At 46.6% G+C, this 12,320-nt stretch overlaps 1 long non-coding RNA gene across 2 annotated transcripts in view; it reads left to right on the plus strand.

Annotated features, from left to right (window-relative positions):
* The window catches only part of LOC102167570 (uncharacterized), a 238,898-nt gene that overhangs the window by 205,776 nt on the left and 20,802 nt on the right, over positions 1 to 12,320 (plus strand). Inside the window, exons 5-6 of one of the 2 annotated variants that reach the window (XR_002344972.2) lie at positions 1,825 to 2,028; positions 4,949 to 6,417. The exons of the other annotated variant lie outside the window; for it this stretch is intronic. This is a non-coding gene — a long non-coding RNA (uncharacterized LOC102167570). Of the gene's footprint in view, positions 1 to 1,824; positions 2,029 to 4,948; positions 6,418 to 12,320 lie in introns of those variants that run through there. 2 annotated transcript variants of the gene reach the window in all.

The following is a 12,320-nucleotide window of genomic DNA, read 5'->3' on the forward strand; positions in this document are numbered from 1 at the left end:
GGGTAGCGAATACATGCTGATTGGGCAGGGGCAGCGTGGGGCAAGTGCATGCCTGCTAGCACCTGGCTCTGTAGGACCTGTCCATGGCCTTGACATGGGCTTAGACCCAAGAACCAGCTGTTGGGGGGTGGGGGGGAGAGAAGGTTCAAGATGATATTTTGGAAGTAGGAAGAAAAGATTCTAATTGCAATTTACATCAGGGTATCTATTTAAATATGAGAACCAAGTTCATCTTTACAAATAATTAATATATAGATTGACACTAGGGTCTTATAATAGGGTATGGGGCATGGAGGGGCCGAGGTACGCTGAGGGAAGAGTGGAGCTCCAGAAGGCAACAGGGTTAATGGTGGTGCCTTCCCTCATTTGTCACTTCTGGCTATATATTTTCAGTTTATATGAGGCTAGTTAAGGGATCTATGGATTATGCCATCAGCTTGATTTTAAGTGAATTTCTAATTAAGGTATAATTTATATACAGAGAAAGTGCACAGATTATATGGCTACAGGGCAATGGATTTCTAAGAAGTATACACATTCATATAACCAGCACACAGATTATGAAACATAAAATTGCCAGTGCTCTAGAGGCCGCTTTTATGCCTCCTTCTAGTGAAATCCTGCCCCTTGGTAGCACCAACCTGATTTTTAGCACCACATCTTCGTTTTGCATGTTTTTGAACTCAAATGAAAGTGTGTATTTGAATTACTTCTTTCATTCAGTGTTACATTTGTGAGGCTCCTTCTTGTCGCGTTGTTGGTGCAGTTCATTCATCCTCACTGCATATAACATTCCATTGCCTGCCTATGTCCATTCTCCTGTTAATGGACATTTTGGGTGCTTTGTGCTTGGATATAGTAAGCAGTGCTGCTAAGAACATTTTTGTACATGCCTTTTTACAAGATAATTCAATTTTAACTAAAGCAACCCTCACAAAATGGTCACATGGCTTTAGGACTTTCTGCAAATATACCATGAATTAAAGATAATAGGAATGAGTACGAGCACAAGCAAGCAGTTAGAAAATGGGAAGGCTGATACTTCTACTCCAAATGGGTTAAAGATGATAATTTAATTAGACCCAACAAGAAATTTAGACAAAAAGGAGGAAAAGTTCAAGAAGACTATGCTGTGTGGATTTCTACATATGACCAATAATGATAAATCTTGAGAGATGTGTTAGAAGTGTCTGCAGTCAGCAGGTGTGGATGTCACTGGTGTGTGCACCAGATACTTCTGATTCTCTCCCCAAACACATGATGGAATTGACTTCCTGGCCTGGTTTGGGGTTAAATTCCATCGTGTGACTTTTTTTGGCCATTGAAATGTGAGCAGGAGAGACAGATATCACTTTCAGGCAGAAGGTTTAAGAGCTAGTGTGTCATTCATCGCAATATCTTTTCTTCTTGATATAAGGGCTGGGAATGTTCTGGACAAAAGCTACTTGGTCAGCCTGGGTCCTAGAATGAGGACACTGTGACTCAGAGCCATAGCTGACCTGTGATGTACCTGTGACATGCAATAAACCTGTATTGCTTTTAGCGACAGATACTGGGGATGTTTGTTATGGTAGCATAACCCATTCTACCCTTGCTGATACAATAATAGCCTTTAAAAAAAAACAACAAAGAAAGTCACAAACACAAACCTGTAAGTTTTTTTTTCAGTGATGTCTAAAGTTATGTAATACTCCCTCTGGTTTTTATCTAAGTTCTGATACTTTGTGACAAATATTTAGATGGCTCTTTTGAGATTTTCTTACTTAATAGTGAAAGTTAAAAAGCCACATACTATCAAGAAAATGTATGTACTTCTTTCCTCAGGCAAAATGGGTGAAATAATCCAACAGAAAACAATTCACGGACAAACAAAAATGCATCCCTTTGTCAGCAAATGTGGTTGGAAGATGCAAAGAGAGTGCTGCTGAAGACGTGATGTAACAAGTACTAGAGCAAATTATTCAGTGTGGGAGCTTTATTCTACAATTGGATGAAAGTACAGATGTTTCTGACATGTCTCAGCTTATGGTAGTGCCAGATTTAGGTTTCAGTAATGAAATACACATAGAATTACTTTTTTATGAGGTGTTCCGGAGAAGAGATAGTTTCAAGAACCATCGATTTATTCAATAAAAAAAATGCTTTATGAAAAAACAGCATAAATAGAGATAGAATGGATGCTTAAACTGCAATACATGAAGGATTTCAGGTCAAGGTCTATAGAGATGACTTCAAACATGTAATTCACTCATGGAGTTCCGTCATGGTGCTGCAGAAGCAAATCCAACTAGGAACCATGAGGTTGTGGGTTCAATCCCTAGCCTTGCTCAGTGGGTTAAGGATCTGGCATTGCCGTGAGCTGTGGTGTAGGTCGAAGATGCAGCTCAGATCCTGCATTGCTGTGGCTGTGGTGTAGGCCGGCAGCAGTAGCTCCACTGGTCCCCTAGCCTGGGATAAAAAAAGAAATTCACTCAAAAATGAGCTGTTGAGGCAAAGAAGTTGAGGATAGAAGTTGAGGATAGATGCAAGATGCCATTGATATGGTTTATATTATAAAATTAAGACCTTTAATACATAATAGAATTCTTACAGTATTTTGCAATGAGGATATAGAGGTTTGATTATTTTGTAACGAGATATAGTGGTTTGAAGGCTGTCTTGTGGCAAAATATTTTAATGATGTGGGAGACTGAAAGATGAGTTATGCAAATTCTTTTTTTACAAAGGAGAAATATTGCAACCTTGCTAGCTATTTTTTATAATGACAACTGGCTGTCAATAGTATGCTATACAACCAATTTTTTTAAATGTTTAGTTTTGAAATAATTTTATATTTAAAGTGCTTCAAAGACAGTGCGAAAGTTCCTGTGTACTGTTTTCTCATTTTCCCATAATATAACTTCTTCCTCTCCTTTGTAACATTTTATTGAGTAGTAGAGCTGATTTACAATGTTGTGATAATTCTGCTGTACAACAAAGTGATTCAGTTATGTATATATACACACATGCATTCTTTTTCAGATTCTTTTCCCCTATAGATTATCACAGAATATTGGGTAGAGTTCCCTGTGCTCTACAGCAGATACCTGTTGGCGAGTCATTCCATATACCACGGCATGCATATGCTACTTAATGTAATTTCTTACATAAATAATTTGCATCTGTCCAAACTAAGAAATTAATATCGGGGCATTACTAGAAAGCTGCAGACTCTATTAGGATTTCACTACTTTTCCCACTAATTTCCTTTGTTTCTGTTCTAGACTCCAGTTCTGGATACCAGATTGCATTTAGGAAACAGATATTTTATTTTATTATTTATTTATTTATTTATTTATTTTATTTTCCCACTGTACAGCAAGGGGGTCAGGTTATGGAAACTGATATTTTAAAAGAAACACACACACACACACATGCACACACACGCACACGCGCGCACACACACACACACATACACACACTTTCTCTGACCCTCCAGGGTACGTTTGATATGTAAACAATGACTAAAAGAGAAATTACTTCTGAAAGGAACAAGTGCTATATTGAGAGGGCATTTTAAAAACAAACTTTTGGAAATATTGCCATTGTTTTGTGATTTTTGTGATAGAAAATAATGTACCCACATTACCTGTAGCAACTCCTATGTATGTAAACTTCAAAAACTTGGAAACAGAATTTTTTAACCTGTTAGGAAAAATCTTTCAGACAAAGTGTTTCAGAACCTGCTTGCTAAAAATATAAAAATGTAACACCTTTTGATTAGTTTGCAAGAACCACTGATTGACATCAGGGAAGATGGAAATTTGCTTGCTGAATTTCAACAAAAAACTTTGCATAATTGGTGGATGGGAATGAAAAATAACTGTGAGGATTTAGTAAGCACAGCCGGCATCGCTGTTTTCCCATTTGGATCAATGCATCTTTTCCACGGTATCTTTTTCTCTTCCCCAGCCATAACAGCAATTAAAATCAAGTATCAAAATAATCTGAATTAGGAACTAGACCTTTGAGTCGCTGTATCATAAAGCTTGGCTTTTTAAAAAAGAAATGTTTTCAATCACATGGATAGCTCTCATGAAAATTTTGGGTGAGAGCAAAAATGCTCTGAACCATTGTAAATACGATACAATTAAATACTTTACAATATTTTTCTTTAACATATCATTTTTCATCTTAATTTAAATTACGTTTTACAATGCATGTAAAATATTTGTGCAGTACTGAATGCGGGCATGTGCTCATTTGCAAAGAATTGGTAGGGGTGGCTGGATAAAACAGTTTGGGATGGTGATACCCATGGATGGTGCCTGGTGGATGCTGAGGAGAGCTGCCTGAGACAGGAGAGGTCAGGGCCACCAGGCTCCTATGGCATGATCTAGACATCTGACTACGCCAAGGAGGTAGCCAGAACTAGCATTCAGATTCAGAAGAAGGCGAGGAGGAGTCTAGAATTAGCCTGCAACTCTAAACCAGTGTTCAAAGAAATCCCTTGGGTGTTCATGTGCCTCCCAAGTTGAAGTCCCCCCAACCCTACCTCTTATGACCAGTCCAATGTGTGTGGGGGGGTTCCCTGATTTTGGCAACAGCACCCAGTACTGTCTCTGGGGAACTTCAGGCTGGTTGTCTATAGGTTGGCTCTCTATGCCAGGCCAGGCTGTTTTCTCTCTCACCCCGAATCCCATCTCACATGACATTGTCCGTGAAGGGTTGTTTCCAAACTGAACATTGCCCGTGGAGGGCTCTGTCATCTGGGGCTATGTCTTGCTCCTCCTTGTGAAACTGTGGCGGGTTGAATGGTAGCTCCTAAAAAGATATGTCTGCATCGTAACCCCGAGAACTTGTGACCATGACCTTATTTGGAAAAAAGGTCTTTGCAGATGTAATCAAGTTAAGGTTTTTGAATGGAGATCATCCTGGATTGCTCAGGTAGACTCCACATCCAAGACAGGTGTCCTTAGAAGAGTCAGAAGAGGAGAAGACATATATACACAGAGGAGAGGAGAAGGCTTCATGAAGATGGAGGCAGAGATTGCAGGGATGTGTCATAAGAGTGCCAACAGCGACCAGCATGCAAAAGGCAAAGCATGGATTGTCTCCTAGAACCTTCGGAGGGAGTGAAGCTCTGCTGACAGACACCTTGATTTTGGACTTCTGGTCTCCAGAACTTGAAGAAGATACATACCTGCTGTTGTAAGCCACTCAGTTTGTTATAACTTGTTAGGGCAGCCCTAGGAAATTAAGATACCCTCTAAGTTTTGAGTCCCAGCTTGGATCTCTGGGAAGCCTCCTCTGGCTTTTCCAGTCTGGGGTCTAGTCCCTTGTTTGGGCTTCTAGCCCCTCCCTATTCCTGGCTTCTCTTATGAGCACTTATTCCTATGCATTAGAACACATCTTGTCTACCTGACTTACCGTTACTTTCCTGGGGGCAGAGGCCAAGCCTTCTTATTAATCACTTTCCCTGTGCCCAGAAAAAAGCCCAGCACATGATGACAATGCCTCATTTGTTGATAATCTGCAAATTAAAAGGCACTGTTCTAGGAGCTTTAAGTATAATATCTTATTTATTCTTTGCATCATCCCCATGCGGAAGGTACTATTATTAGTTCCATTATATAGATGAGGGTTACGGAAGCTCAGACAGGTGATGTAACCTGTGCAGACTCACTCCATTAGTAAACAGAGTTGGGACTTGAACTCAGGTCTTTGGCTCCAAAGCTTGCATTCTTAGCCTCTACTGCCTCAGTTAGTATGTGCTCAGTAAATATTTGTCAAATGAATGATCCTTTCCTTAGGGTGGGAGCCTGGCCATCCTCATCTGGGATCTATACCCTTACAGCAGGATCTCAGTCAAGGCTCTTGGCAAAAATCCACTTTGCACCCAAGTCTAGTGAATGGGTGATCTGGCTTCACAGCCCAGAACTGAGAGATCTGTCCAATCTGGGGAGGGCCACAAGAGGTGTCACTCTGTGACAGCTGGCAGCCTGCCGGCCAGTGGCTGTAAGAATGGGTGATGACTCCAGAAATCAGAGCAAGCTCTGATAGCCCCCCATCTCTGCCAGTCCCCATCTCTGCCAGCCCCAGGGCAGTGCTGGGTGGCCCCTCCTGTCAGCAATGCATTTCATGAGTGAGCACAGTATCCAAGCCAGAGTTAATTAATTTTCCTCAGCATCCTCTGAGTATTTGAGTGTGAGCATGGGTGTTGGGAGGGTGGAGAGAGAGAGAGAGGGGGGATAGAGAGATGGGGGTATGGTACATTTCAGATGATTCTATAAAATCAAAATGAGTTAAAACAATGTTTTGGTGCCTAAAGGGGGTAAACTTCAATTATCTTGAAAATTTCCTTCTGAGCAAAAGCCCTTTGCTGATAACGCTAAATAAATGAAGTGTTACTATATTAATATTGTTGATAATGACAAACGTTTGCACAATTATTTTCAGGCAATGAGACACGTTCATTCATTCGTTTACTCACTGGTCACTGCATCAGCTGGGAATGTTTACAGCTGCAAAATTCTACACACAAAACTAGAAGTGATTTGAATCTCATGGACATTTATGGTAATTAACAAGAAATTCCAAGGTGGGAGGTCCTGGGGTTGATTTGGCAGCCAAGAGGTATTGTAGAGGATCTATGCACTTCTCCTTCTCTTGGCATCCTCAGATAATGGTGACGTTTCCACTGGTGGTGGCTGGTTGTCATCGCCGAACACTTTACTCCCCCAAAGCAGTCTGGAAAGCATGAAGAGGGAGAAAGTTATAGGAGAAGTGTGCTCTCCTCACACCCACCCCCTCCTTTTATCAGGGTGGAAACCTTTCCCAGAATCCCCACTGACTTTTGCTTATATCTCATTGGCTAGAAACTGGGTCACACGCCCACCCCTTCACCAATCACCATAAAGGGGAACAAGGTTGCCCTGACTCAGACTCTATTGTCTGACCTGATCTGGGGCTCTGTGAGCAAGAAAGAAGGCACAACGGCCATCATACTGACTGCATTCATTCATTCATTCCACAAACATCTTCCCAAGCCTTCTTCTAAGTGTAAGGGATACACAAATGACCAAGGAGTTCTGGTGACTATCTTATATTATCTCCACCTCATGGATAAGAAAACTAGCTCAGAGAGCTGAGTCATCTTTTCCAAAGCCCCTACCGAATGAGGGTGAATTCAGAATTCCATTGCATATCATTCCAAAGTTCATACCCCTTCCACAGCACAGAGGTTCTTCTTTGCACTGACTTTTTGGAGCATCCCTGAGTGTGTAGCCTGTGTCCTCCCTGGATTGTGTTTTATGCCCTGATCTCTGATTGGCAGGTGTTGCCCTGTCCATCATGGGACTTATGGAGCCCCAGGATGCTCCTGTGGGATGCAGATGGAAGATTCTCCATCTCTAACAAGCAGGCAGGGTCCCTGCAGATGGGCCCCAGATGGTGGCATTATCTGAGCAGTGGGATGGAGCCAGGGGAGGGTTGTTGGGAGAGGGTGGGGGCCAGGCTTGGTTGACCAAGTGTTCAAAGGAGAACATGGCCCAGGCAAGAGGGATGGTACCGTGTAGGTTCAGAGCTGCTGGCCTGTGACAGATCTGGCTGAGGTTGGCACTGTTGCCATCATCCTGGCACTTGATATTTCACATGGACCAGAGATGAGTGCCTGGCAAGGGAGTGGTGTAGACCCTGAGCTCACTGGAGCTTCTAAAAATGCTGAACCTGGAATCAGGGATATGAGGGCTCCAGGCTGGATCTTCACCTTCAGGCTTTCATTTGTACCGTTCGTTATCCATCCATCATGCTGCTCAAGACAATAAGAGTAGTGGCTGAAAATGTGGACTCTGGAGCTTGATGTTCTGGCTCTGCCTCCTAGCCTCACCCCTGATTAGCTGTGCAACTTGAGACAGGTTACTTAACCTATCTTTTCCCAGGTTTTCTCATCTGTAAAATGAGATTAATGATGGTGCCAATGCCATAAAACTGTTTTGAGGAGTGAATTAATTAATGTATGTAAATGCTTCGCCCAGTGCCTGGCGCATAGTGAGTGCTTGATGGGTATTGGCTGCCATTATTATTACTTCCAGCCCCTTGGCGCTGTATGAACCTCACTCGTTTATTCAACCCCCATATCAACTAGAAGACTTGCTGTTCTTGCACTTGAGTTAAAAATCAGGGTGGGGGGAGTTCCCATCGTGACACAGTGGTTAACGAATCCGACTAGGAACCATGAGGTTGTGGGTTCAATCCCAGGCCTTGCTCAGTGGGTTAAAGATCCGGCGTTGCCGTGAGCTATGGTGTAGGTTGCAGACTCAGCTCGGATCCCGTGTTGCTGTGGCTCTGGTGTAGGCCGGTGGCAACAGCTCAGATTAGACCCCTAGCCTGGGAACCTCCATATGCCGTGAGAGCGGCCCAATAAATGGCAAAACAAAAACCAAAAAAATCAGGGTGGGGGACGCATTTCCCAATTCCTTTGACTTGGGGAACTCCTGTGTCTTCCCCAGGATAGCTGTGACATCTTGGGGGACTTGAGGTCTCTGGTCCCCACGGCCTCACTTCAAGTCCACTTGGCTGAAGAATTCAAATGTTATTTCCTGGATTTCACAACAAACCCAGTCTCCCCAAGCATTTCAGGAACCATGGTGATGGGCGGATCTGTGTGTCACGTGGCACAGCTCACCACGCTGCTGTTCCATCTCCCTGCTCCTCTTCCTGTTACTCATCCTCTTGTCTTTCTAGATTCTCCCAACTGGTTCCCCCTCTGTCAAGCAGAAGGGCTTCTCCCTGAATCACGCCAGGAGCTGCCATTTGTGGAGCGCTTGTTATGGGCCAGGATCTGTTCTAAGCACTTTGCAGAGTCACCTCATTTAAATCGCATCAGACGTTTATGAGGATGTGCTTCGACTGTCCCCACTGTGGGGACAAGGAAATGGGTGGGTGACACCTTCCATACAGGTGAGCTGGCCCTGAGCCCTGGGTTCCACCATCAGCTGCACCTCTTGGCCTTTCTGAAACCTTAGCTCCTGGTTCTGGGGCTAAACTGATATCTACAGGGGTTTATAAACAAATCTTTTCCCAATAAACATGGATCTCTCCTTATAAACAATCTCTGTGCTACAGTGTCCCCTTTATTTGTCTCTCTGGACACACAGGGAGGCAGGGGGTTGCAGAAGAAGGAGTGGGGGGCGGGGGTGCCTGGATGCTGCTCAGACTAGAGTCTCAGGCTTGGCACCTGGGCCAGACACTTCACTTTCCTGAGGCTCAGTTTTCTCCCCTGTGAAATGGCTTAATAACTGTATCAGTCGTTGGGAGGGTCCATAATGGTCAAAGCCAGGTGGCCGCTATTGTCAGCACCTCTGTCCCCAGATCCCAGCATGAGGCCCAGCTGGGAATATCAGAAAGGGATTTATGGGTTGCGTTTCTGTCTTCAGGGGTAACTTCTGTCTGCCTAGATGGCCTAAGGTGCCATCTTTCTTCATTCCATCCCATTCATGTGTCCTCTCCTACCTAAGCCCTCTCTCCCTGTCTGTGGCATCTCAGAAGCAGGGGGGCTACTCTTTCCAGTGCCTCCTGACCCCCCAGAAGGCCAGCACCTGGATGGAACTAATCCAGGCTCGTGGGGGGACAATCGCTGGGCGGATAGCGGTGCTTCCTGCTCATCCACACCTCTGGGTGGCAGTAGCATCACCCAGTCCCCAGAGGGCCAGGCTCCACCTGCTCCAGGCTGAGAGGAGAGGCCCAGGCTGTGCTCTGCTCAGGATGCTGGGGATCTGGGCTCCCACTTCTGGGAGCTGTGCTGGGCCTGGGCTGTGACACCGAGCAGCCCAGCTGGGCAAAGGGGTTTCTCCTGCTGATGTGAGAGGCAAGGAGAGCCTCCCAACAAAAGACTCACAGTCTGCCCAGTTCCCTCTGTCATCCCCGGGGAGGAGCTGCAGAGCCAGGTGGAGGCCAGAGCCAGGAGTCCTGGGTCCCAGTCCCAGATCCTTTCAGTTTGGCTGGGGGGCCCATGGGCAGGTCCCCTCCTGATCTGGGTCTCCCTAGCCTCTGCACTAGGGCTTGAGGGCAACTCCACCATGATAGGGGCTGTGACTCTGATTGATGTGGAACTTGGCTTGAGGGCGTCCCCTTTAAGGGAGGGGGGTCCCCTTGCCCCACAGTGTGGACCACCGACCCACTCAGCCCCTGACAGGGTGTGCGTGCCGTTGCGTCTGTCTGTGTCTGCGTTTACATGTATGCGTGTGTGCGTGCAAGTCCCTGTGTGTACCTATGTGCCTCTCTGCGTTCGTATGTATGTGTGTCTATCTGTGTATACGTGTGCCCTTCTGTGTGTTTCTGTGCTGCCCGTGTGCTAAGCTGAACGCTTCCTCCTGCTTCCCTAGTCCCTGACCCTGAGACCCTGGAACTCAGGCCCAGCCCCTCTCTGGCACTCACTCCAGGCCCCCCTTTCCTTGACTTCTCAGCAGAGAGTGTGGAAGAGCCCACGTTTCTGCTCTGGGGTTTCTTCGTTGCTTCCCCCGCCTGGGCACAGTGGGAACAGGCTGCAGCAGGTGAGTTGGCACTCGCTCTGCTCTCCCTTCTCAGGTTTGCATCTGCCTCTCCTCCCAGCCTCTCCCTTCTCTGTCTTCCCCTCCCCGCCCCACTCGAAGTGGCTTTGATTCTCGTTTCTGCTCTCTCCCCGGCTTCCCCTCTCATCTCCTCCCACTGTCTCTCCCTCTCTTGCACCGCGTCTCTCCGTCTCTGTCTCTCCCGACCTGGCCACCAGAACATGCTGACAGCTGCTCCCCTGGGAGGTGTAAAGACAGAGTTGGCAGCTGAGGAGCTTTGGAGGGTGCAGAGCCAGGAGCCCAGGAGGGGCTGCTCTGTGCTCAGGATGGGGAGAGGGCCTCGTCTTTGAGGGAGGAGGAGCTGTGGGGTTGAGTCAGGTCAGCGCTGGGAGGGGATTGAGGTCTGTGGGGAGTCGGAGAGCTGGTGGATGGGGGTTTTGTTCTGAGCTCGGTGTGGGTGTGTGTACGTGTGCGTGTGTGTATGTTTGTGTGTGTGTGTTGGGGGCATGGGGAGTGAAGTCTGGAAGCTCTGGGAAAGGAAAACCTTGCTTTTCTGTGTCTTATCCCTGCCCACTTTAGTCTACCATGGGCTGGGACACGAACTCACAGAGCCACAGCAGATGGCATAGGAGCCCAACTGCTATGAGTTATGGCAGCAGCAGACTGGAAGAGCCCTGCCAGTTTGGGAGTAGAAGGTGCCTGGCTTGCCTTACTGCACCGTCAGTGATGCCCAGGGGCTGGGAGGCAGTAAGTAGGAGTCAGATGCAGGGACCCCTTGCTCGCCTGTGCCCTGACCATGCTACACAGCACTGAGGGTGACCTGAAGGTCAAGGACTCAGAGTGACTTTGCATTCTTCTGTGCCAGGGAGCTCACAGCTTATAGAAGCAGTCTTTTCTGTTTCTGGAAACCAGTGTCTCCTAGAAAGAATCAAAAGTGATAAACTCCTATTCATCTCTCAAAGCCCAACTCAGAAGTTACTTTCTCAAGGGAGGCTCTTCCTGGCTTTTCTCTGGGACAAGTCTCTCTCTTGAAGCTGTCCCAGCAGTAGGCCTACCATGTGACAGTCCTTCAAATCACTTGTGTGTCTTCCTCATGACCCTTGGAGCTCCTTGAGGGTAGGGCGGATGTCTGATTCATTTCTGTGTCCCCAGTGTCCAGCATGGGGTGGAGCCAGAATGGGTTCTGAGTCACACAGTCTGAGAAGTGGAGCTGGGCAGACAACATGCTCCAAACCCAGGGGTCCCCAGGGTTTGGATCTTAGTTGGTTGGCTGGTTGTTGGGCACTGTGCACGGAGGGTCCATTCTGGATACAGCTTGGCCTGGGGCCCTGGGGTGGGGAACCCCAGGGAGGTGTTGGGAGCCCTGCTCTGAAGGAGAGACGTGGCCTTGACCAGGAGTCCCCTTGTCTGAGGAGGACGAACTTGGCCCATAGAGAGGGAACATCTCCCCACCCTCCAGGCTGGCTTGTCTCTGCCAGCAAGGAGGATGTCTGTCTGTCTGTCTTTCTGTCTTTAATTCGGTTTTAAAGCCATTCCTCCACCCCCCAATCCAGTGTCTAATGAACTTGACATTCAGGGAAAATGTCTTCAGTAAAGGTCACAAGAGGGAGGTGGCATTCTCGCTGACAGCACCTGTCCTTCCCGCACCAGCACTCTCTCCTTCAAGACAAAATGCTCCTGTCCCTCGGAGCTCCTCCTCCCCCACCAGCCACCACCTCCAAGTGGCTTCTTCCTAGCCTTTAACGTCTCCATAAACCCTCTTGCCTAGAAAGACCCAGCTCAGGACTTGCC

The sequence above is a fragment of the Sus scrofa genome, chromosome 6, assembly GCF_054392235.1.
Source record: "Sus scrofa isolate SSC_HxYL_T2T_F1_AM1 chromosome 6, Sscrofa_HxYL_maternal_Yorkshire_Landrace_v2.0, whole genome shotgun sequence".
NCBI lineage: Eukaryota > Metazoa > Chordata > Mammalia > Artiodactyla > Suidae > Sus > Sus scrofa.